Genomic DNA, 27816 nt, shown 5'->3' on the forward strand with positions numbered 1-27816 from the left:
TGCAACTGAAAAAAAAACGTCAATAAGGTAATTCTCAAAATCTTCTGCATGCATAACTTGACTATGGATCATCACCTTCACTGAACTGAGGGAGGTCAGTGCATAATGGTTAAGCACAGAAGAGCAAAGTAACACAAGTGCAGAATTTCATACTAAAATGCTGCAAATATTCTGATGCATAATTTTAAAGGAATTGATGACAGTTAGGCTGCAAGCCTGCTTTAAGACATTGATGAGTAAAATTTACCTCTTCAGAACCAATAGTGCAGATAAACAATTTAACCAACTGCTTTTTAAAGATTCTTTTTTTAAAGATCTACTATAACCTACAACCATGAGTGCAGATTTGAAGAAAAATGAGCTTAAAATTGGGAACTATGTAAAATAAAATGAACCAACCAAACATGTTTGACCACACAAAGAAAATGGATTTTAGGGTACACATCTTAAGAGAATAGGGGTGGGGGAAGATCAAAACTCATTGAAGCTTTAATAAAGAAAAAAATAAAAATAAAAGACCAATATTTTTATCTAATTTAGTTTGAATTTGGAGTTTTGGTTCTTATGTTCTTACCAACGATGTGAAAGTGTGCATGCACAGAAAAAGATAGCAAATGGGACCAGCATGTAGGTTGGCCGTATGTAAACACATCCCCAGAATGATTGACAATTGGGAGGACCACTTATTTTCATTATCCATCCGGATAAAAAAGATCATCCTCTATACCTTTAAGTAAACTAAGAAAATTGCATTGATATGCAAACGCAGAAACACAGAATATATTTACAAATATTTTGGCATGCTTTTACAGCAAAGCACACTCTGGATCATATGCACATTTTTACAGTCATAAAGACACACAGTATTTTTTTCTGATGTTCAAAGAAACTAGGATCCATAAAGGAAGATATGTATTGTTGTTGTTTTTTTATATCCACATTGTAAATTTCCATTAACCAATGTTGAACAATAGAACTCTGAAGACAACAAGAACCTGAAATCACTTTAAGACTTTAGACGAGGCCTAATTGACTATTATATCCTTATTTTAGAGGACACTTTAAATGATTAACACGAAGGTATGAAATAATACATTACCTATTTCCCATTTATCCACTGGGAACATGAAATAGTTCCAATGAAATTGTTATCTTTTGTCCCAGACTTGGTCAACTTTAGTTGTCTTAAAAAGCCACCTGAATATAAATTGACTGGAACAGAAAGAAGAAAACAAAGAAGCATGAAAGGTAGAGACCAATCAAAGTTATTTCCCCCAGTCAGGAAGCTTCCCAAGTCAAAAAGCTGCAACCCACTTCTAAAGAGGCCAACATTTTTAAAGCAGATATAAGGGATCGGACAGCAGGTATCTTAAGTATTTTTTCTTTTATTTTGGTCTTTACTCTTCTTAAAACAGTTAAACATGTTGATCTTTACACATGCTCAGTCTGTGCTTCATCAGACTGGTAATCCAGTTTGTGTAGAAATTTAATTGTTGCATTATATACTTAAAACCTAGTTAAAATGTGTGTGTTGTGGTACTTGTACAAATGATCCTCATATCTTGAGTCGCTATGCAGCTTGTGAGTCTGCAGACATCAAAGATAGTAGAGCTCCCGATGGAAATGCAGGAGATTGTTAAAGAATAATTTTGCGCACAGTATCAGTTTTCTCTGTCAAACATTTACCTTGGGAAATTTAGCTGCTACAGTGGATCAGGATTCAAATAACCAAAGCTCTTTGTTTGAGCAGAGAAATTTGATTCAGCTCCTGCTTAAGTTCTTGGAGGACAATAGATGACAAATGGAAACTACATAACCTCATATACTCTTTTGTTCCTCACTACCTGCTTTCTTTCTCTCTTATTTCCTCTTTTGGACTTTTTCCCCCCCTCAATTCCTCTTTCGCGGTTCTATTCATGATGTCTGTCCTCCTCCTAATTGTGAACCAGCTGGCATCAGACTCTCCAAGCAGAGATCCGCACTCTATCCTACACCTGACTGGTTTGGCAGGAGTTGATATGCTGTCAGTGGTTTTCACTTCATCCAAGTCTCCTTCATGTCCGTTTCACATTATTGGGATAGCAGCCTGGGAAAAGCACTCCTCTGAAGACTGCTGCAGAGTCTGGCCTCTGAACTGTCTGCCGTGGCAGATGGTAACACAGACTCGGTTAATCATGGAGTGAATCATCTGGGAATATGAAAACAAACACCTGCCGAACTGCACCAGCGTGGGGATTTTTGATTGAATGTTATATTTTTGCATCTCTAGAAAGGAGCGAATCAAAAAATTACATTTACCAGCTACTAAATGCACCAAACAATGCATCTCCTTGATTGCTTGATAACACAGTGAATCGGCCAATCAGGCACTTCTCAGTTCATTTGGGAGCCTAAATGTTGTGTAGAGGACTTACTGAAGTTCAAAAAGAGGCATGCTAGTGAAAAGGAAAGCTGTTTTAAACTTAGAATTTTTTCTGGTTCCAAACTCATATTAATATACAGAAGCTACTGATCAATGGAGATTTTCAGACTTTTAGAGATTTAGAGATTGGCTTATAAAAGCAGTAAATAACCAGTCAGCAGCAATCACATTTATATAAATGCTCTGTTACAATCAGAAGAAAAAGGGGAGGTCCTGTGGGGTAATGCACCATGTCATAAAGCTCGATAATCGGCTTTCTTGAAGAAAAAAAACAAAAAACAATGAGCTTACTGTACTCCAAGTCACAAGATCTAAATCCAACACTGAGAAGTTTTGGAACAGGAGGGTTTAATTGTTGTTGTTTAGCCAAATAAATTGCTTGTTACTGTCATATTATTAGGGAGAATCTCTGTGGAATGTTTTGACACCTTTTGCTGAATCTATATATGCAAGGAAGGATTAAGGCAGTTCTGACGGCAGAACTAGGTCCAACCTCTTTAGATTCAGGGTCTGACCTCCAAAGATCAAAAATAAGGAGCTCTAAATATTTTGGTGAAATCTAAAATTAAATAAAAATGCAGGTCCAATTATTGGACATGTTGCAAATGATATACAAATGATATACAAAGATTATGTACGCTTAAGAAAGTCATTCAAACTGCTCCATTTAATTGTGCTAATGACAGTTTGGAAAATAAGTTCTAAGCCATTGCATTAACTGTAATTAGGATAATAATTATATAAAAAGAAAGAATAATAATAATGAAAGTGAAAATATGACACTTTACCGGGGCAGCCTACAAACAGGGTGAGCTGAGACCAGTGGCGCTTCCAGAAATCTTTCATACGGGGGGCCAGATGGGGCCACTGAAAATCTTGGGGTGGCACACTGAAACTAAAAGCTTGAATAAAAGTTTAAATCTACTATTGTTATAAACCTGCCTTTAGATATCATTAACACTTAAGTAAACACCAACTCATATCTTGATTTATTGTGTGATTTTTAATGTTACGTCACTGGCTGTGCATAATGGGATGAAATGCTAAACTTATGATACTACAATTTACACTTTCGAGTGGGGTGGCCACTCTCCCTGATAAAAGGGGGGAAAATGTATCATATAAGTTTTAAAAATTGTTTATAAATATCAGTCTAACTTAAGCATGCTTCTATGTAATATGAATTATGTTTATTAGGAATAAAATGTTTGTGCAGCATTGTCAATCCGAGAGATGATGGCAGACTTAATGTGCAAGGTCCAGCCATTACCGAATTTGGTGAGGTTTTTATTTATAGACACATTCATAAGAAGGAAAAAGGAGGAGAAAATAGTGGTGAAGGAGTCGGGACATGACAAATCCAAAATTTTCATCAACCGGCAGACCAAAGAGTAAATAAAATCAAGTGTTCATAAAGAAAACTCTCTTTTTCCCTTTTTTTTTTTTTGAATGAACATAAACAGTTACAACCAGAACAACTAATGTAAACAGATCAATAAGACCCGAAGTAAGGAAAAAAAGCTGAATCTCTTACATTTCAATTTACAAAGTGGTGAGTTTACAAAAAGAGAAGAGTAGATTAAAAAAAGAACAAAAAACTAAGGGGTTGATAACTGAAAATCTTTAAATATCTTGAATTTATAGCAGTGCAACTGGATAATGGACATCATACAGGCAGGTAAGATATTTCTTTAATATATGCTTCATTTATACAGGAAAATATCTTGAGACCAAGAGTCTCATTTACAGTTACACATTAACAGCAGTAACATAAAATATTAATCATTCTAAAATAACAGCAATAAGAATATAAAAATAAAAACAGCTACAGTTCAGTCGGCGAAGTAGTTCTGTAGATCACTTCCATAGAACATAAGCAGGGGGCTATGCATCTGTGCAGAGCGTTATTCAAATATGTATTCTCTGTGAATACACTCTATGTAACCTTTAATGTTTATTTCTCAGCTAATTAAAAGGAGGATATTAGGAGAAAATAGGCAACAGCATTTGGACCCTGGAGGTAAGCACATGCACCTGCCACCTGGTGCAGTGCTTCTTTTCAACCTTTGTTAAAAAGGAACCCCCTGTAGAATACTTTTTAAGCTTGCAACCTCCTACACCGGGAAAGATATTTCAGATTTTAGTTCAGGTTCCAATTTGATCTATAAATATTATTACAACATCTTACTTTTCTTACCTTAGTACATTAAACGTAACACAAAAAAGGGTTAAAACTGTTGAGAAAAGTAAAGGAGAATTATAGCTTGTTTGAAATAACAAAATACAAAGTTAATAAAAGTTAAAACCTTAATCTTACCTCATGTATCATGTCATAGTTATTTCACACTATTATTTGGTAAAAAGAGATTTTTCCTCAATTTTTCCCTGAATCAGCAGCTTATCCCTCCCTGGACAATCATTCATCATAATGCACTCACCAGAGAGACAAACACAAACTATTTTTTTTTTTATAAATAACCATTGGTTCAACATACTGTAGATTGTTGTAGATTATTGTATTTGATACCCTTTCCTTTTGTATGGAAATGATGGAGCATTACACCAACCAAAAAAAATACTCTTTCCCCTAATCTGTGAAACTGGACCTTTTAAAAATTTTAAGATACAATGCTTTAATTGTCTTCATATGTACAGTTGTAGATGTGATAAAGGGTTAGCCTTAGCGGCTGCGACAGAGTCAGTGATGGCTGACCCGACCAGCACTGCTAGCTTAAACTGGAGCGCCCTGAGCAAACCTACGCATTCACTGGGAGAACATAGAAACTCCACCCTGAAAGGCCCATGCTAAGCCCAGGACTCAAACCCAGGACTAAGATCACCATGCCAACCAATTATTTGATCATTACTGTTTAGTTGTTTTTATCGTCTCATTGTTGATTCCATTTCTAATTGGAATAGGTAGATAACAACATATTTTTAAATCAGCCCCACCAGTTGCCACTGCATTTTATGTACACATTATTTCTATATATTTTCATAAGATTTTTGCATAAATACTTCTTTGAATTGTTTATTCTTTTAGCATAGGTCATGTTTTTTATAGTCTGTAAACCTCACTTGATTATTATTTCATTATTCGATTAACTGATGATTATTTCAATAATCAATAAACATGGATTAAGATAGTTCACTGCTTCAGCCCTACTCTTATGCAGAAGTTATATCTATTATTAAAGATGTATTGAAGTTCAGTCATGTTGTTTTTATTTCTGTTTTAATCATATAAAGATTGTTTTCTCTCCTCAGGATGAATCTGTTTCATCATTGCAAATATATGGATTTGTATGCATGTGTGTGCACGTATGATCACATGTTACAGACTCTGTCTCCAATGTTTTTTATAGTACAAATGCCACCTTTTTGATCACAATGACTGCAGAAATTTTGCCATACTAGTTAGTGCCTGATTAGCTTCAAACATGATCAATATAGAAGCAGGAACCTCTAATCTGTAGGTTTGGTAAATTGCTTTTTGGTTAGCAAGTAATTAAATTTGCAGGACCTTTTCCCATTAAATGGTACAGTTTGGTCATTAGCATATATTCAGCTTATTCATGAAGGCAAAAATGCAAAAAACCTTTGCTGGCAGTTCGATTTATTTCGGACATGCAATTTAACTGGTTAGTAGATCATCTTTGCGAGTACTAATAAGTTTGCATTTGGTTAAACCTTTTAATGATCAGGCCCTTGATGTATTAAATCAAATCTTCAATGTTTGTTATAGGTGCCTTTTCCTATGATAAGAGCAATGTTTTCATATTCCTCTGAAGATGATTCATAAACATAGATTCAAGGTGATTTTTTTTTTAAGTTATAGCTGATTTTAAAGCTTTAAACCAGAACACCATTAGAAGGAAGAGAAAAAAAATCCAAGAAAAGTGGATACTTTACCCCCGAGGTGTCTGCTACAGAACTGCGTAGCCACCAGTGACAGCCAGTGTGTGTGTGAATACACTTAGCACTCAAAGTAACCTGAAGGTAATCTGTTGTATAAGAGCAACAGAAATGGACAATCGAAGAAAGCTACAGAGTTATTTTCCACTCATCCTCCTTTTTATGGTTTTTCTCATTTGGAAGATTATTTTTCCAGGGATAGACAAAAAAAGGAACATAAAGAGTCATTTTTTGAACCAGCAATGCAAGTTCTGTTACAAATTATACGTTTTTTTTCTCATCTAAAGAAGTATGTTTCTTTTAACATAAACCTTAGAATAGTCCGATGAAGAAAAACTGGGATCAAACCAAGAACAGCTTCTACCAAGATCTCAAGGCACAACTTGATCTTCTACCAGGATGAAGTTCTGCACCACAGAACATAATTATGATTAGGAAGCTCAAAGTTCACAACATGAAATAAATACAACAATAAAGGTTTGAATGTGATGATCCAACTCACTGGAATCAGAACTTGTGACCCTAAGCCCTAATAAGACAGGAATGACTGATTATTAATCTAGATATGATCCAACATTTGTAATTTCCAGCATTTAGAGACATTTGTTGAAGCTATAAATGGTCAATGGCGTGTACTTTTGTAGCTCTGTTTTTCAAATCAGGAGACGTGACCAAAATGCATTAAGTCTATCACACACTCAATGTGGCAAGCTACATTGTAGCCACAGCCGCTTAGAGCTCACTGAAGGTGAAGTTTTTTGCCCAAGGACACAACGATACTTACAGCCAGAGCTGGGGCTTGAACCAAGAACCCTTTGGTTGCAGGTTAACCTCCTGCATCTGTCACCCCACAGAGAAAAAAAAGGAAGAAGAGTCTACAAAGAAGAATCTGCATTTTAAACAGGCCTGAAAAAACAAAAGCTCCTCTGGAATTTCTGATATGTTTAAGTTGACAACAAACATTGCATTTTTAAATCATAAACATAATATTTGTATCTTAACTTTAGCTAAAGTTAGTAAGAATGGCAGAATGCTAAAGGAAGTTATGGTAAATGTACAATTTTGACGACTTCCAAAGATTAAAACAGTCTATGATGTACAACTGCTATGTTTTGTAGTAACTGCAGATGACCTCGCCTAAAGTTATGAGCCAGTTTCCTTCAATGTCTTTCATAACCTGCTGTACCTGTTTAACCGTCCTCCTGTTGTTTAGCAAGGCTTTTATCATCTTTATTGTGTCTCGTTTGCTGACTCTGTCTGTCTCTAAAATCTGCACCACAAACTCAAATCATGTTTACATGATGTTATAATTTCCCCTGATCTATTTTATTTCCAGTCAGTGGTTCCTTATCAGATGTAGAGAGAAGATAAGCCTGATCCCATGATGGATTTTGAAATATGGAAGCCATAGTGCTTCCATGGCTCTCCTCCGTCTCCTCTGCCTTCTAAGTATAAGCAGATTAAAGTTAATGATCTAAAGTGAATTAGATATTTAATCATCTTATCATCTTAGTGTGGTCAGGTCATAACGACATGCTGATCTGAAATCCCATCTGTTTGACAGCGTGTAGCGGGAGCACAATAAGCCATATTCAGGGGTCAGCTTGTAGCTTTCTCTAGGTTCCACTAAATCAATTGGAAGATTGAGAAATGAAATTCATTCTTGCATGTTTTTTGTACTATCTGCTTTAGTGGGATTCCAAAATCCAGTGATTGAGGAAGTGCATTCCAGATGTAATGTAGCAGAGTTGACCTCAAAAGATAAACAAAAACCTTTGTGACACCTTATATTATCTCATCTTCTTCTTCCCTTTTTTATTATTCTTTTCTCTTAAGGAATAGCACTCTTGATCAGCACCTCTGCTGCTCTTTCTGGCACCCTCCAGCTGAACTCTCACTGATTGAGGTGAGAGCTTTGGGATTTCACACATTTCTTGCCTCCCCCACCCCACAAACACAGACACTAACAGCATGATTTTCACCCTGTTACGTCTGGCCTTCTTCACATCAGAACTAAGATGTCCGCTTTTTTGTGCCTCCTCAATCTGATTTCAATCCATCTCTATCTTCATTTCTCTTCACACACTTATTATAGGTGTTCTGATGGCATTTTAGCGAAAGGATTATTATAAAAACCATAATTAATCTGCACAAATAAGGAATAGTTGTATTAACCCCCCTTAGTGCAAGTAAATGTAGTGGGTAAAGTTAAATTAATGTGAAATGTTTCAAGAAATATCTAACAAAATTCTTTGATAAGACAAAAAAAATACATTAAGCATAAAATCCTGTTTTTAAACCTAAGAGTATTGCTGTAGCTGTCAAGCAGAGTGGCGGCTGTATTGTGTTTACAATTCCAGTGTTACTAATGCCTTATACAGTGTAGTTGCATGATGGTTACCATCAAGTTTTATAGGCTAATTAGTTAAGATCAAATGAGTTAAGGGAGTTTAGATTGAGGATGACCAGGAGCCAATTAAGTGACTGTAATATGATGAAATGAAGTAGTTCTGGTAATGATCCCAGCAGCTGCGTTCTGGAACATTTGAATGTTTAGCAGGGACTTTTGAGGGAGACAAACATGAAGAGAGTTGCTTTATATCAAAGCTTATGATCCACCCAATGGTTTCAGAAGATCAGAACGTAGGACCCAGGATTCAAGCAGACGGATCAGGGTGATTTCATATAAAGTGTTTTATTAAAACATAGAAACATGCTCGCCAGCTGGGGTTCACTGGATACTCTGTAGAGATGGAAACTCAGGTCAGTGATTTGAGAACCCAGACAGGAAACATAAGCATGAGAGTCACCATCCTGTTAAAGTTCAGTCTGAACGCAGAAAAAGGAGTGAAGACCGGAGGAGTGTTTTATCCGTAGCTTGTTACAGAGCCGCTTCCAGAGTTCCAGGAGAGAAATAGATGTGCCTGCAGCAGCAGGCACATACAGAGGATCAGAAGAATCCAGAGGGATAATCCAAAAGCAGAGTCGAAGCAGGAACAGGTTTCCAAACCAGAAGATCAGAAGTCCGAAGAGGCGCCGAAGGGATATCCAAGCTGCGGTTAGAAGACAGGTCCAAGGTTGTTAACAGGTAGAATCCAGGTAACAGTCTGAAAACAGATCAGGCACACAGGAGAGAACTGGGGCAACCAAAACTCAGAAGTCCAGGGGGCAGAAACTAGTCAGGATCGGATAATAAGAAACTAAGAAGGCTATAAAACTCTTATGCTCGGCTCCAATGATCTGGCTCGGAGCAGGTAGCTTAAATAGAAGCAGTAACAGGTGGATCTGATGAGAGACAATGAGCACTGGGCAGAACTAAGCAAATGGGAGAAAAGAGCCGTAGCTGTCAAGATCATGACAAACGGAGCTCCTTTGTTGTTAAAGCAAAGAGATTAAATTTAATTCAGTTAAAAAAAATCTTTCTTAATCCCAAAGGGAAATTAAATGTTCCTGAACTCGTTTGAGAGGCTTCTTCAATTAGTTGTTTTGATTACTGATTTCTGTTTTCCAAACCCAACAGACACGCTATCATTATTATTTCTTTGCTGAGATAGTGCTTGCAATAACACTGTTGTGTTCTAAAACAAAAACATTTTTAACCCAGCTCAAACTGAAAAAAAAGCAAACTCCGGGAACAAGAATGGCAAGTTTATCCCAAAATCAGAGCATGTAACTATCACGGTCAGGAATTCTTTAGGTGCAAATGTGAACACAATCATTTGCCTATAAATGTTTGAAAAACAAACCTGGTGCACAGAGACACACTTGCATATTTGCACACATTTTGTACAGACAGAATGCTTGCTGCAGGCACCAAAGTAAATCTGCCTAAATGTTACCTTGCTGAAGGGGCTGAATGTTTTTGTCCTTAAAAGAAAGTTTTAAAAATAAAAAAAATAAAAAGGTTAACTGTTGTCTATTGGATGGAGAAAGTAAGAAATCATGCTCAAGTTTGTAGCAACATCTGATATAAATTTTGCTTTGTACTTTTTGCATTTTTATTGTGCTTCAGTTTAGCTGCAAATTCAGTTTTGAATGAATATTTTTTATTTCTATAAAAATCAATTCAGTTGAGCTTTTCATACTGTTTCATACTATTTCTCTGTGAGAAAATACTTGAGAAGAAGACAAGCCCAGTTTAAATCCAATTACATCTGCTCTAAATCAATCCAATTTTATGCAGTCCCATCGTAAAATGGTTTATAGTTTCATTCAAGGAGTTCGTTATAATAAAATTCAAGTTTGGAGAAAATTAGTCATATAAAAGAACCAAGCAGATTGTGTCAGATCTTAATGTTGATTTGTCACTGGGTTCTGAGCCCGCCTGCCGGGCTTCGTTAGAGGTAGGTGGCCATCAGATCAGACCAAGAATAACTGCTATGAAAAAAAGAGAAAAAAACAGATCATGAAAAATCACAAAGACAGTGATAACAGTAATCCGACAGAAGGCTAATCTTAAATTTAGATAGTGTCTGCTGTTTGAAACCCAAATGGAAAGAAGTTTTGACAGAAGACAGCCTGATAACTGAAAGCAAACATAGCCTTTTCTTGCAAATGTCAGCTTATCTAGCTTCCCACTTCACAGGAGATTAGTATTTCATAAGAAATTAATGATTTCTCCATCTACTGCAGCATTTCAGCAACTGACAATAAAGGGGGTGATAAAATCTTTCTTTAACTTCTCTTTGTAGTGTCAGTAGTGCATGCAATTAAAGTAATATTAGCAATAAGGGGTTCTATTTCATAAATGGCAAGAATCTACTCTTTCCATTAAAACAGCAATAAGAAGATAATCAACATGATTGCTCTCCTGCAGATAAAGTAATGAACTTACTTATTGTCATATGGTGAACTTCACTTGGGTTGGAATTTGCTTATGGTTTCATTCCTGCAGCACAAAAGACTTATTTTTTTGAGTAAATGAATTGTTTTCATTACATCCGTTATTTTAAAAAAGGTCTGTAATTTAATATTGCTACATATTTGAGATTTTTCAAACTGGATGTCATGATACCAATTTTAATCTCAGACAAACATGGCCTCAGTTAATACAAAAAGGTTCACAAACTATGATTTTATTTGATCTGTTAAGAGATAAAGCTTTGCAAACCAAATTCAAATCACATGATGAATTGTTGCACATTTCTGTTAAATCATGAATTAACTGTGATTTATCATTTCTTTTAGGAGAGTGGTGATCTACCTGTTAGAGCAGAGCACCTGAGTCATTTGAGAGGACAAATTTCATTGGGTTTCAAAAAAAGCTGCTCCAACAAGTAAATCATTAATATTGCAACAACAAGAATCAATAAAGAACTACTTCTCTGGTTATCAGATTCCTACTGTACATGTAAATGTATTCAGTGACAGCATCTACTAACAAATGGAGTTTTGCTCTATTTGTTAGTAGAAAAAGCTCTTTGTGTATATTTAGAACAACAAGACCACGTGACTGGAGGTATAATACTGTGCATTCCAGCATTAAGTAAGCAACTAAAGTAATAGAGCGTAGCAAGTCTGCAGCTCCTTGCAGAGTTGTGAAAAGGAAAAGTAAAAAAAGTCCAAGATTAAGCATGAAAAGGGGTTAAAAAAAAGCAAAAAGTGATATCAATAGGGTTAAGACACAAATAGAGCTCTGAATATGACATGAGTGATGGTGTTCACTGAAGCAAGGAACTAAAGCACAGAGAAACATTCAAATTTCACTGACGGATGAGTAAGAGTGTACTGCCAGCGGATGGTGCATAAGCATATTTCTATTCAGGCTCAAAAAAGACAAAGCAAACACTATCAGAATGAATGCTTGAAATATATTTTTTTCTTTAAAGAGTACTTAAAGGCACAAGTGGCTTCTATTTTTAATAATAGACAGACAGGAAATTGGTTGTAGAAAGGGGGAAGACATGCAGCAAATGTCTGACGAATGCCTCTGTACATAGGTTACGCGCTTAACCCTCACACAGCCCCACCACGTGCATATTGTGTTATTGTGTCCCTTTAAATCAAAGGAATGAGCAAAAACAGGCAGCTATGGTGAAAAAAAAGCAAAAGAAAATCCTGTTTTTGGAGTGGTATGACAAAAATTTAACTATTTGTTGGATGTGTACAGTACCTGCATGATTGGCATCTTGTTTGAGCCAATCCTTTTGAGTTGATGCAATCAGCTGGTTTTCCTTAGAAAACTTTTATTCAATCTGACTGTATGATCTGGTTGAATTGTCTCTGTAAACTCCCTTGGGATGACACATGTTGTGAATTTGTGCTATATAAATATACTGAATTGAATATTGCTTCCGCCTAAACCAACAAAAGTGGAGGTTACAAAGCGTACAAAAAGCTCCCTTATTCTTAAACAGCAGGGAGCATAAACCCTGCATTGATTGAAAATGCATAAAGCATTGGAAACTGGAGGTAAAGTTAGAGTTTTTGCTTTCTTGTGTTCTCTCTTTTAATTGCACCATTGCGGACTGCCCATAACACAGCTGTGTGCTGTTACGGTTGGTACAAAGTTAAGACAACATATCAGGAAAAAAATATCATTCATACTGTCAAACATGGTGTTGATAGTGTGATGGTCTGGGACTGTTTTGCTGGGACAGGAGGCGGACAAATAAGTGACTGATTGGACTGCTCTCAAGCTGAAAGTCTGGCATGTGGTGTTGATCATGAGCTTAAGCCTCTAAATGTGTAAAAAGAAAAAAAAGAAATCAATGTTGTTCACTGGCCTGGTCAAGGTTCAGATCTATATGTAGTTGAGAGGTTTTGCAGAATCATAACAATTGTATTGACTAAAACATATAAACTATTCTTTATATATATATATATATATATATATATATATATATATATATATATATATATATATATATATATATATATATATATATATATATATAAGCAGAAACCAAAAACATCTGCAAAGGGGCAATGGGGTTGGGATTGGGTGTTTTTCACAGTGATTTAGTTATAATGTGCAGGAAAAACTCTCCATCCTTACCCTCCTCACACAATATTAAAGGTGGGGTATGTGATGTTTTCTGGAGCATGTTTTTACCATACTGATTGAAAACCTCCTCACGAGCCCATTGCGCCAACTGAGATAGAATGTTTGGAAAAAAAACGAAATCTTTTAGTCCAGTGTAGAGGGCGTAGTCAGAGGAAAACGCAAACCAATAGAAGTAACTATCATCCCTACTTCTACTGGTTTCTGGCACGCCCATCTACCGTCAGCTCTGAGCTCTCCCCACCCCTCCCCCCTGCGCGTTCACAGACTCGTGACACCCCCCCCCCCCCCCCAAGTGCCGCTGAAGGGAGGACCTGTTCGAATTTACAGACAGAACTCTTGTGGTCTCCTTATTTTCAAGGACTTCGAAGGGTCCAGTCTAGGTAGACCGCGTCCTTGGAGGATGCAGCCCAGGTTTTTGAACAGAGCCTCTGATTAAGAACAGGGCTGCCTGCACTGACGCGGCTCAGGGATTACGTCACACGGAGCGTCGTGCGCAGTGAAATCAGGACATTTCCTCACTTTCTAAAAAAAACCCGGGACGCCCGGGACAGGACGTGAAATACGGATATGTCCCGGGAAATACGGACGTTTGGTCACCCTAATCAATACTTCTTGAAATGACAACCGTGACAACTTGTTTACGACCATATTGAATTGTTCAACACTCTTACCGTACTAGGAGAAGACGACGCCATCATGGAAGTTAGCCTGTTATGTTGTGGTTAGCTAGTAATAGACATGAGCTTCTCGCCTCATCCCGAGTCACGTGCACTCGCGAGGTCTCGGCCTGTTTCTTTCTCGTTCTCGGGAACATCCGAACATTCTCGACTGACAGCAGGCGCGTTCATGTAATTTGGAGGCGTGGTTTCGTGGGGTGGGCTGAAGGTGTGTATTTTCAAAAATGTAGCTGGCAGGAACCGTTTATCCAGGATCATATACCCCACCTTTAATAAATCTGTTTGCTCCAACCCACCCGAGCCAATTCACTCACCCGTTTCAGTTGTTTGGCCACTGTCTCACCTCTCCACCGAGGGCAGGGTGCTGCACCTGGCAGCTGGCAGATGTTCTTTCGGAGCTTGGTTTTAAATCAGGTCCTGTCCTTTATCTCCTTCTCACATGTGCAGTTATGGTTTCGGTAAATGCACCTCTGGGTCGACGAGTCCATGGCTCAGACCATCTTCTTTATGATTCTTCATGAATCACTTATTTTGGAGTCCATTACCATGTTGTAATATTATGAAACAGAGAAAACAGAAAAGTACACATAAGTACTGAGCATCACTGATCCATGAAGGGATAAAGAAGCTGATCTGGTGACTCATTAACTGTTTCAGTTTCTCTAAGGAGAAGCAAGAGACTAACTAGTGAGTTTGGTCTATAACTTTGTTTCATTTGCTGTCATGGATTTGTTCATGTTCTGTTTGTGTTTAAGAAGTAGCAGTTTCAGCCAGGACTACAGTTGCAATCATTATTTTAGTTTATAGAGGTCCAGAAACTCATCTGATCAGTGAATTCTCAAAGTAGAGTTTCTAAATATATAATCATTAATGCCACAGATTCTAAAAGAGACAGGATTTCATGCAACCATTCATCATCTTCCATCAGAGTTACAGGTGCGTGTGTCTAGAAGTCTTTTGACAAAAGGTTACCAGCCTATCAAGAGGTGAAATACAGGAAAAAGAAAAATCCAAGAACACTTACAAAGAGACATTTATATACACCAGTGTACTTAACAGCCATGTATTTTTTTTTATGTTTTTTGTATATGTAAGGAAGCCAGATAGAAAACCCACACTCAAGAGGAGAGCAAGCAAACTCCAGGTAGAAAGACTTGGTGTTTAAACCTTAGATATTGGAGCTGCATGGCAACATTAAATGTGCCACTGTGCAGCCCCTTAATGATGCATTTACAAATTAATGCATAAAGATAAAAAGATTCCCCTGGCCATCCTTCAGTCGTTCTTATTGCCATGTCTTATTGCCATACTGCCTTGTTGCTATGTCCACTAAGCTAACCTTTAGCCTACATTTCTAATACCTTCCTAGAAGGAAAGCAGCCAATTCCCAAAGGCTAACAACTTGTTTTGCTTCCTGAAGTCTGCAGCAAAACTCAATAGCTTAACAGATGTTAAACCTTGTCACGGTTTGCTTTTTTTTCTTGTGCTTCGTTTTTTTTTTTTGTCATGAATAAGATAAATGTAACGCTTAGAAGCCGTTTCTAAGCTCTATCACAGAGATACAAGGATCTGGCAACACCTGACCTCCATGACTTCAGCTTTCTATTCCTGGTGGTTCAGAATGCTTTTGTGTTGACATTGGCATGGTAATCAGAATAACATATCTATATAATTTATAAAATGAATATTTGTATAGCACTTTCCTGTGAAATTATTACTTCTATTCTGCACCGCTCTAGATGTCCTGTTGATCTATTATTTTTTGAAAAACTGAAAGTTATAGCTATTACCTTTAAGTCCATAAAAGTTTAAACCTGTTGGGCTGCTCCATCCCACTCAGCCGAGATTTGTGAGTGTTTCCTCCAGGTTTTTTTTTTTTATTCTTCTGCCTTGGTCCGATCATTTATCACACATTTAAAAAGCGAAACAAAATGGATAATAATTATTTTTCCATATCCAATAATCAATGGAAAGCAATCCCTATTCTTCAAAGCCTCATTTCAATCACCCTAATCTTTGAGTCTCTGAAGTTGGGATTCTGGTTTGACTTCTTTCAATTTCACCACAATCCTAATTCCACAAAAAAAAAAAAAAAAAGGATTAAATCAAAAGGTTACTTAAAAGCTAAGGTGTCTGAAATATTATCTGACAGACTCATTTATTCAAACTAGTCTACCCCTTTTCAAGTAAACCCAACAAGACTCTGGCACCAAACAGAAAAGAATTAGGATTCAAAGATTAAAAGGTTCTGTATTATCATTGCAAACACATAAAACATAATCACCAATGTTCAGATACAGATGATGCTCAAACATTAACGTAATAAAAATGTAATGTACGCATTTTGAAATATAAATCACAACACATTTACTCACCGAAATGCTCCACCTCCTCAAACCTTCTCACACACGCATACGGTAACCCTCACACTAACAGTTACTATTTCTGTAAGGATATTGTACAGAGATTACTGCACTGTGTTAACATTTTCAGAAATGTTGGACATATTTATGCCATCCTTACAGAATTTAGTGCTGTAATTGTTTTAAGATGAAAACTGTTAGCCTGTCTTGTGGTCCTTGGGTAATCGTTGCCGTACCACCTACCTTAGGTTTATTGGTGATGCATCTGCCAGCCTTTGCTGGCATGTTAAAGGGCTTATTTGTTGTTGTTCTACTGCTGTTGCACCAAATGATGACCTCAAAGACAGAGGCAGTTTCTATAGTGCAGCTTTAACAGGAGATCAAGCATTGTTGTCAAAATCCAGGTTTCTGGATTGTAATCAGAAGATAATGCTGTGCCTTCTTAATCAGTGAGCTGTTGTTGATAGTCCATTTAAAGTCCTCTGGAATGCCGGTTCCAAGGAATCTGAAGCTGGAGATCTTTCTTTCTTGTCTGAAGTCGAGAAAGAGTTCCTTTGTATTTTTGGTGTTATTAGGTTGCTGTCTGAATACCAGACTCTATACCTCCGCTCTGTTCATGTCCATATTTGTTCAGCCCCACTTCTGTGGTGTCATCTGCAAACTTGATAATTGCTTTGGTGTTGCAGTCATGTTATGTGCAGTGCGTCGGGTTGTTAAGTTTTCACTAACCAGGGAAAACACTCAAAATCAAGGCAAAATCCAATAAATCTAGTGGTAGTTGGAAAGCTTCATTGTTATTTATTCAAATACAGCTGATTCTAAAATGACTTTTTCAGATAGTTTCCAGGGAGCCGCAGACCACCCCTTAAAAAATGTCAATAATTCTTGAAAATGACCTGCTTTACATCATCAAGTAAATATTTGTGCATCCTGACAGAAACCTAGGCATGATATAGTCACGTGTTTTGTTGTCAAACTAGCCCAATGAGGGTTAGTCAATGCACTTTCAGCAGTTTTAAAAGTGTGATAGATGAAGTTGCCAGAATTAGGCAAAGCTAAAACCTTCTTCTGCGAGCTGCTACAACTCGGCTCAGAAAATACAAAGAATAAAAATAAAAAATACAATTAAAAAGAGCTGAGTCCGTGTCTGGACTGGGAGAGGATCTGACCACATTAATTAGATTTTATGTTTTCCATTATTGAAAGAGCAATGATGAAAGGGATACTTCAGATCCCGCTCTCTCTCTGTCCCTCTGTCTGAGCTGAGTTATATGGATGAGTTGTTAAATCATTAGTATGCTATTAGCCCTTATCATTGATTCCTCCTGCAAATCTCCGCCCTCCTTCCCGTTCGCTGACACAGAATTCTGAGGAGATCCGTGAACTTTATCACCTTCGGCGTTCCAGTTTCCTCCTCACAATTCCCACTGGGTCAGCACTTTCCTCCCCTGCAGACCTTTTCTAATTATCTCGTTCCTGCTTTCCAATAAATAATTACAATAAAGGCTATCAATCAAAAGCGAAACATTGATAGCTGAAGAGAAAGTCCTATATCTCCTTGGCACAACAGGATGCTCAGGTATTAACGCAGTCGTAAATGCTGTCATAAACGCAGTGACGGACTGTGGTGCGTTAATATTTGAGTGTCCTGTGGTGAACCTTTGTAGCAGCAAGTTAATTTCACATAAATCACCTGCTATGAGAAAAATTGGAAGCTCCGGTTAATGTCCTGCTGTGATTAAGCAAATTAATAAAAAAAAAAAAAAAAGTAAAGCGGAGGAAAATATAGAGAAAATCTACATTCCAGTCTGTTTTTTCATAGAAAGAACATCCCTTATCATTCAGTTCTTATTCTTGGCATGCAGCAAGGTTTGGAGTTTGAATCCCACTTGTGGTCTTCTTGCATGGAGTTTGCATATTCTTCTCCTGCATGTGTAAGTTCCCACTGTTACATTTATTTGACTCTGATTTACTTTGGTGCTTGGATGGTGTCTCTGCTTTGCCCGGTGACTTGTCCAGGGTTAACTTCACCTCTCACCTAACATCTACTGTCGATAGGCGGTAGTTTTAGGGGTGTTGAATTGTGTCAATATTAGAGGATGAACTTCTGGAATAGTTCCAGATATTCTTTAAAGTCCTATCAAACGTGTTTAAGTGCAACTGAAAAGTGACTTTACATAAACTTGCGGAGTTCTTGGAGTTCTTGTGGTGCCCCTAGAGCACCTAGGTAGTGAGCCATATTATCAAAAACAGTGACTGGTCTTCTGCTAGACAAAGAAATTTGTATATAGACAAAAACTCTTGATTTTATCTGATCTGACCAGAGTACACAGCTTGTGGCTATAGCTTTAAAACTAACTGTAATTCTTGCCTTTCAGTTGTAGCTCTCTTTCCACCCCTGTTCTGTAAAGGCTAAATTGTAAAAAGTGAAAAATGATTAGCTTCACAGATTTGTCCCACTTGAGGTTTCAGTTTTTGTGGCTCATCCAGAGTAACCAGGGATTTCTTATATGCTAGGTGGTCGGCCATATCCTGACACACTCTTTCCCCTTTGAAACTTCTCCATAATTTAATCTTTGACCTGCCTGATGTGTCCTTGTTCTTCATGATAATGCATGTTCACTAGCAAACCTCTGAAGCCTTCACAGAACAGCTGTGTTGACACTGGGATTAAATCGCACACAAGGGGACTGCAGTTACAAATTAGGTGACTTGTGCAGAGAGGTGCTTGCGTTGGATTTAATTAAGGGATATCACAGCAAGGGGAGCTACATTAAAGGTTCACAGCACACTTTTATTTGAAAAAGAAACCCAAAGATTTTAGTTTTATAATAGTCCCAGTATACCACGTCTGTGTTTGTGAATGTTATGGTGACAAACATTGAAAACGTTCGGGAGATATAAAAGCTCTTGCAACACACTGTGTGTGTTTGTACTTTTTGAATGATGAGGGCGTACAAAGGCAAACAAAATATAATCAAACATTACTGTTTGACCAAGAATTAAGCCTAGTCTTTTCCCACACACACCGGGCACTAAGCAGCTTCATTGCATTTACATTAGGATACACACACACACACACACACACCTGGATATGCTAATATCGGTCTGCAGAGAGTGCCGTGGGCAACTCTCTTTGGTGCCAGTGATTGGTTGCTATCTGTCTTGCCTAGAGGAATGGCGAGGCGGCCAGGCCACCCGCCAGGCTCGGTCTGGAGTGGAGCTCTGATAACGGGGTAAAAATGCGAGCTTTTCTCAGCATCGGCCTGTAGGAGCCTCTGCCTCAGGCCTCCTCTGAACCAACGCTGCAGCCTAAATGAGTTTCTGTGCCTGGCAGCTCAGAAGAAACCGATGCCGTTACTAATGCACACACACACAGACGGAAAGCACAAATGCTTATCTACATCCTCACCCATGCCTACACCTGCTTGGCCGCTTGCAGAGAATTAGAAAATCAGAGACAAACATTGTCTGTTAAAGGAATAAACACATTAGCTGAGTTTGAACGTGGGAGCCAAAATGCATTAATTATCCTGTTGCTTATGGAGGCATTGTGCTCTGAATATCAACACTCTTTTATCCCCTACATTCATCATAAGGCAACGCCAATCGCATGAGGATACATACATGTACCAAAACTCATTGATAACAAAAAGGAAAACCTACTTTCAAAGCACTTTAAAGTGTTCTCTTTTTGCTCTTTATTTCATTCAGTTAATTGGTTCAATATGAGCTGGAGGAGGCACAAACAGCAACACAGTGGTTTTCATTAAAAAACACAATTCCATCTGAATTCAACCTGAAAATATGCTGAACAAACAAAGATAAAGCAGTTTGATTTTGAGAGATGCATGATGAAATGGAGATTTGGAGGTTGAGTGTTTGGTAGGAGAACAAGCTTCTATTAGGAGGAGGTAATGGGTAGAGCCAGGCATGGCTGTCTACAGGGTAGCAGATGGTGAGAGAGAGAAAGACAGAAGGTAGAGAGATGGTTTTTGAGGCATCATTGAGGAGACAGAGCATGAAACAGTTTTCTAGGCATGTCTAAAGATAGAGAGAAGAGCTGAGAGGGCCGGGAGGAGAAGGTTGACAGTGGGTGGCTAACCAGCCAAATAACGCTGCATTCTAAGCAGGTGAAAAATGCGTCACCCACCGGGTCTGCATCCAACATAATGATGACTTCTCATCATCAGTCACTGATGTAGAAGTCCTGTTCAGAGCAAAGCAACAGCTTACAGTTGTGTCTATGTAATGTGATGATTTTTAACGGTGTCAGACTGATGCTTCTATCATCATGTAAGCACAAATACATATAAGCAACACATCAACCAAAACTTTAAATTACTGTAAAAATATGTATATACAGTATTTTATCTGTTCCCCACTAACATAGTGATCATGGGTAAAGAAATGACATCAATAAGTGATAAATGGGTATATATATCTAAAAGTGTAATTGAACTAAAAATATCCCCGGATGTTGGTATAAATCCAGCACGTCCACACATTAAACAAGACTTAGTCATAAATTATCTCTCATCAATAAGGGAAAATGTACTGAAATATATCCCTTCATATAAAAACCATTAATGGTGATAACATGCTCAAGTTGGTGACTAGATAGAGAAAAGTCGTTTGCATTTTGGCCCATTCAAATCCTGAATCACGCTTCTTCTATGGAGTCTGAGCTTTCGTTCTTTCCAATAATTTTCCAACATGATTCAGGTCATGTAATTAGCTTACCTGGCTTATATTCCCAGCTTTTTTTTTTTTTTTTCCGTTCCACTGTCAGAAGTACAGAGCAAAGAAATGAACTCTCTGCATTTAATCCATCCCCTTGGGGAGTAGTGGGCTGCCATTGTGTGGCTCCCGAGGAGCAGTGTTGGGCTTAAGGTTCTCACTCAGGGACTCAGAATGGCAGTCCGTGGGAACTTGAACTCAGAACCTCAGGATTCCAGGTGGCCTAGTGGTTAGGCCAGGCATTAGAAGGGTCTGGCCCAAGGACCCTTTCAGCTCATTCTCCCCAGCTTGGATACGATCCTCCAGTGTTATAGTTTAGCCCAAGAGGACGAGGTTGGCTGGCAACAAGTCGCATTGGGTGCCACCCAGAGAGTACCAGGAGTCCCAAGACAGATCAGGCGATCAGATCAGAGCAGGGACAGGCACGCTCAGAAGTCCAGAGGCAGAACAGGTTAGGATCAGGCAATCAGAAAACACAGGAATGTTATAGAACCATCTCCACAGGTTAGAACAATCTGGCACTCATGACTGGTCTGAATGGTGGTTAAATAAAGGCTGAAGCAAGTGCATCAGATGAGAATGGAGCAGCGATAAACAGGTGATAGAAAGGAGGGATCAGACCAGACAATCTTTCAATGACTGAGCTTGACAGGACCAGAAACCAGTGAACAGATCTCCTGAAAAGGGAGCACAGGCAAGTACGTTTTCACAGGAAACAGAGATGAGGACAGGTAAACTAGTGTTTACCACTGGTACATAACACTGAGGAACTGGAGTTTTGGCTGTGGTTCCCTGTTTTCCTTGCAGGCTATTGGGGTCTGATGCAAAGAGGCTGTGAAGCTACTCTAAACCGTTAGCTCCTGAGTAAAAAAAAAAAAAAAGCTCTCTGAAACACGCTGAAAAAAACAGGAAGAATTCTCCAGAACCCCAACATCGATCCTAGTGGATCCAAAAGTTTAATTATGGTTTCATCAGAATACATTCCCCAATATTAACCAGACCGGCTTTTATGCTCTAAAGCAAATCTTAAATGTATTTTTCTTCAGCAGTGTCGTCTTATGGGCTTGGTGTACTTACAGGTGATGGCTGTTGAGAGCATCTCTTCTTGTTTTCTTTGAAACAGTTGTGTTTACTTATTCCACCCTTTTTAATTATTCATATGTGGTCCTTGGACCTTGGATAAACCTCCTGATAATTCTTTTCACTCCTGATTTGCTGTTTTCTGGTGATTCACTTTCTGTTTATCAAAATTGGCCCCAACAGTGCTTTCAGAGAGTTTTCTCTAACCACTGTATGTTAAGCAACAACAATGTTTCCAAAGTCTATAGGGAGCCTGTTGATTCTTTTGTGAATCCCTGGTAATAGGTCAACTTTAACAAGGTCATTATTTAGGACAGAAGCAGCTAATATCAATTTGCACAATGCTGTTTTTTTCTCTTTCATTCAAGTTCTTTCTTAAAACATAATTTACTAACATCTGTTGTTGCATTTATTTTAATTTGTGGACTCAATGGGTCAACCTAATATCAGTTTTTGTATTTTGGGGGATGAGGGGTGCGTATGGTGTTTATGCTGCTTATATCTCAATGTGATCTTAGTAAATAAATCTGACCTTTTTCTAGATGTCTGTTGCAGCTTTTTAAATGATTTCTTTATAAACAAATTCTTGTAAAAAACAAAGTTTTATATCTACTTGCTTATTTTAATCCCTGCTTTTTCTGATTTAGCACAGCACTACCCAATATATGACTGGAGACTTCAAACTCTGAGTTGTTATATTTGAAAGTTTATCTCTGAGACTTAAATATGTCATGAGGGGTTTAAGGTGCCTAACCCACATGCAGAAATCACTCAAGAGACTGAGAAAAAGTTCAAAGGTTTATTAACAATGAAGCACAATAAATAAAGAACTGGTCCTTGGTGGGTTGACTGGTCACGCAGGGGCTCTCCACTGAGGGGGAACTGAGTGGTTAGTATTGATCCAAGTATGGCAGGTTTTCTGATGTACGAGGGTGTACCTGTTCAGAAGTTGGGCGGAGCTGCAGAGGGGGGGAACCTTGAGGGTCCAGAGGCTTGTTGGCAGGCAGAGGGCTGAGGGCGGAGGCTTACTGGGTGCAGGCAGACGGATTCCAGACTGAGTTCCCTCTCAGTTTTCTCTGAGAGCGGGCAGGCAGATTTCAGGCAGAAACAACCCTCCAGGGTTTCTCTGAGAGCAGACAGGCGGACTCCTGAAAGAGTCTTCTCTCCAGGATTTCGGATTGTCAGGCAGGAATATCTGAGAGACAGAAAAAGACTGGATCAGACAGGTTCCCAAAATCTTAGGTTCAGAAAAGCAGGCTGGCTCAGGCTGTGCTAATCATTACTGGCAAACACTCTGGCACTGGAGTGTCCGTCTCCGCCTCCTTAAGAATGAGCCTCCTGATGAGCAGATTGAAGACAGCTGTTGCAGTCAGCTCATGCTCCCTCTGGTGGAGAAAGTGGACAAAACCTCCAGATCCCAACAAAATGCACAAGTGTATCAATCTTTAGCTTTAAAGCTGAAGTCTGTAAGTTTTTAAAAATCACTTTTTTGTCATATTGGCTAAAACTGTCCCTATGCAGCAGTACATGTGATATGTAACCTGTGAAAAAAACTGCTTCAATTGGTCCCGCATACTGCCTGTATTTCAATCTGGAAAGAATAATTCGGGACGAGTCAAAACAACCAATCACAGCCAGAGGAGCGTCTGATGGAGTGTCAATCACAGCTCACACACGCTGATTCCCGCCCCCCCCCCCACCGCTTAACCTGCCGCTGCCGCAGTCTGGAGGACGCGTGTGGAAGTCATGGCGGATCGACAGCCACCAGCGAAAGAGAAACTGCCCTTACTGCCCCTGCCGACAACTGCTTACACGGCAAACTTCCGTATAACCAGCATCTTATATCTAGCTGCTTGGAGGTGAGTGTTATCGCTCTTACCGGTTCACACTCCATGCCACGTACGCTGCTTGGACGCTTCAGGTCGCATGTGGTAGCCGCACAGATGCTGTTAGAGGGGTGGAGCTTGGAGGTGGGGCATGAGTGAAGCAGAGAGGGTGGGGGAGTGGCGTGAAACCTGTTTTTCTTCAAATTTTCAGTCGAAGTCTGCTCTCTTCTCAATGTTACAGACTGCAGCTTTAAGAACATTTCTATTTTAAAACTGAAAATTATTGATAATGATGGTATGTATAGTCAGGCCATCCCGAGAGTGACCTGAACGAATAAACAGAATTTAATATCTGAAAAAACAAACAACTAGGTTAGGTGATCAATGAGGATTGCATATTAGTTAGTTTCTAACAAGTCACCAATTCAGGATCATTTAAGAACAACCAACACATTTCAGCTCTAAAAATCACAGCTGATCCAAAAGTAAGGCAAACCCTATAGAGGTTAAAAGTGGTAGCTCAAGTACTGTACAACATAACTATGTTTGTCAAGGCTCAGAACTGAGGACCCAGAATTTGAAGTGAAAGATCAGTGTGATGCACAAAAACGTCGATTGATGTACGTCAGATCTGCAGCTCAGCAACAAAGGCATCAAAAGTCATAATCTCTGTCTGAGCTTTTAATATCAGAATATCTTCTGTGCCCAGAAGAAGGAGTAGCATCCAGCCGGATGGCTAACAATGGCATGCGGCGAACGCCGCCCAGAGAGTTCAGGATGCCGGAGCCTGAAGACTGCTGAGCTGGCTGAAGAGCAGACTCAAGCAGACGAAGGAAGGCAGGAGTTTCCAAGACAAAGCCCAAGCCGGTGCAGAAGAGGTAAACAGGAGTCCAGACCAGAAGATCAGAGATCCAGAGAGGTGCTGAGGTGAAATCCAAGCCGAAGTCAGAAGATAGATCCAGGTTCAGTCCACAAGCAGAAACCAACAGGAGTCCGAAGACAGATCAGGTGAACAAATCTGAAACAGAAAAAGGCAGGCTCAAAGGTCCAAGGACAGAACTGGCCAGGATCAGGGAATCAGAACAGGTACGCTAGAGAACTCTCAATGAAGGTTTGAATAATCTGGCTCTGATGACTGTGAACAATCAGTTTAAATAAGGGCAGGAGCAGGTGGATAAGATGAATAGTGATGAGAAAGTGGGCGGAGCTAGGCAGGTGAATGGAATGAACCATTAAACCAGTCATTAGTGCCAAGATAATTACAATGTTATTGTTCAGAAGACTCTAGTTGTTTTCCAAGATTGTAAAAGTTAGACTCCAAGTAATTACTGTGATTATATATTTAACTAAATAAAGTTTTTTACATTACTTTATTTGAGAGCAGCTGTGTTAACTGGTGCAGATGAGTAATTATTGCTGCTTTTTGATTTCTGGCCTGATTTACTGCCAAGCGATGTGTCTGATTTACTGAAGGAAACGAGGATAAAATGCCTCTCATTTCAAGATGTGCTGGAGAATGTTTCTTTACACTAATTTGTGTTTCTTAGGAAGACAGCCAATTTTATATTGACTGTATAACAACCAGACTAAACTTGCCTCTATGAAAAAAAGAGGAAAAAGCTCTTGATGGGTGTTCTCTATTATACTTCTTTTCCATCATTTATTTAACACCGACATGTTACTTTTCATGGTTAGCCGCATTAGTGGTTACCCAGCAGCATAGTCAGCAGAAATGTTTGCATACGTGGTAAAATAAGAAAAGCTCTCCATTATGGTACTCAGCCCTACACGGCAATGCCAACTCTATGCATTACTCTGACCCTCTGGAATAAAAAAGCAAACAACCACTTCATATTATGCTGAAAATTATGTTTGCTAATATACCTGCTGATTTTTCAATCTAATGTATATAAAAAAAAACAGGAATATCTCGAAATGGATGTTAGTATATATTTCACTCATCTACAAACGGAAAAAGATAATTATATGAAAACATCTATGTAAATAATTCCAGATAAAAAGGTACAAGACAGGAGTAAATTTTTAAAATGCAGGTTTAGCTACTTCCCCCCAAAAAAGACCCAATCAAGCCCATAATTTCAAAAGAATACTTATCACTTATCCTCTTTGAGACCAACAAGAATAAGGGAGAGTTTGGAGAATTATGTTGCATGTATGTCATCTTTACAAGATGCACCTTGTGTTTTTTGTCATATTCAAGACAATTCTAAGTGAGTTTACAAAGTAGTCCATGGCCCTTAAGTGGAAATTAAATTTATATAAAAACATAGAACAAAAAGATCTGGGGAGCTTTGACTCGATAGTCATGTGAGGTATAGACCTAGAGGGTTTTCACATCTAGAAAAGTATAATCCTTTTCTGCATCAACCTTGAGCAGCTTTCCTGTACATACTACAGAAGAAAATCCGAGCAGCATGATGCCAACATAATATTAAGTTAATGTGTAGTTTCCAGCTCTACATCACATTTTTCTTGGAGGTAAATTGGTTTAATTTTGCCTCATCTGACCAGAGATTATTCTTCCATATGTTACCTGTGCCTTCTTTAAGGCTTTTGGGGATTAGGTAAAAGTGGAATTTTAATTTCTTCATTTACCAATGACTATGTTTTAAAATGTCTCTAACTCAGGTCAGAGTTTTGGGACTAATAGTTATAAAGCTTTAAATATTTATAATAATTAAAAAAACATCACCACTGAAGAAATTACATCTACACTTTTCTGCATTGTGCATGCTTGCAGAGTATTGTACCTCCAGTCACCTTGTCTTGTTATGATAAATACCATCCATCCAGCCACCAATCGACCTTCTCCCGCTTATTCAGTCAGTGCCATGGTGGGGCAGGTGCCTATCTCCGGGAGTCCATGGGCAAATGATGGGGTACACCCTGGACAGGTTGCGAGTCTGTTGCAGAGTAACACAGAGTCACAAAAAAAGTACAACCATCCACGCACCTAAGGACAATTTAGAGATGCCAGTTAACCTAACAGTCATGTTTTTAGACTGTGGGAGGAAGCTGGAGTATCTGGAGAGAACCCACACATGAGCAGGGAGAATATGCAAACTCCATGCAGAAAGACTGCAGGCTAGGTATCAAACCCAGAACCTTCTTGCTGCAAGGCAACAGTGCTACAAACCGTACCACCGTGCAGCCCATGGTAAATACCAAAAAAGCTTAAGTTTACTTAAATAATTGATCAAAAACAAGTTGCATAGCACAGAAATAATATATAAATAAGCCAAAAGGAGGTGAAAGTTAAATCTGAAAACCTTGTATGAGTGAGCTACTCACATATATTTGCTAATTATTTGACATGTGACTAGGGTCACTTTTAATTCAATTCAATACACTTTATTTATAAAGTACCAATTCACAACATATGTCATCTAAAGGCACTTTACAGGACAATTCAATCAGATCACACAGTTAAACTGATTCAAAGTTTTCTATCTAAGGAAAACCAGTTGATAGCATCGACTCACTGACTCGAATGCAATCCCTCACACCAGGCATACTTGTAGCAACAGTGGAGTGAAAAACTCCCTTTTAACAGGAAGAATCCTCCAGCAGAACCAGGCTCAGTGTGAGCAGCAATCTTCCGAGGCCAACTGGGGTTCAAGGAAACAGAAGCAGTAAGACAGAAAGAAGCAGAGATACAAAAAGCAACTGTCAAGCAACTGCGATGGATACCTAAGGTGCTGATATAATTTTTCTGTATATGGGACACTTGTCTTACCTTAGTCCAAAAAGCGCTTTGGTTTAGGGC

Source organism: Cyprinodon tularosa, unplaced genomic scaffold (genome assembly GCF_016077235.1).
Source record: "Cyprinodon tularosa strain WSP-4 unplaced genomic scaffold, ASM1607723v1 ctg120, whole genome shotgun sequence".
In the NCBI taxonomy this organism is placed as follows: Eukaryota; Metazoa; Chordata; class Actinopteri; order Cyprinodontiformes; family Cyprinodontidae; genus Cyprinodon; species Cyprinodon tularosa.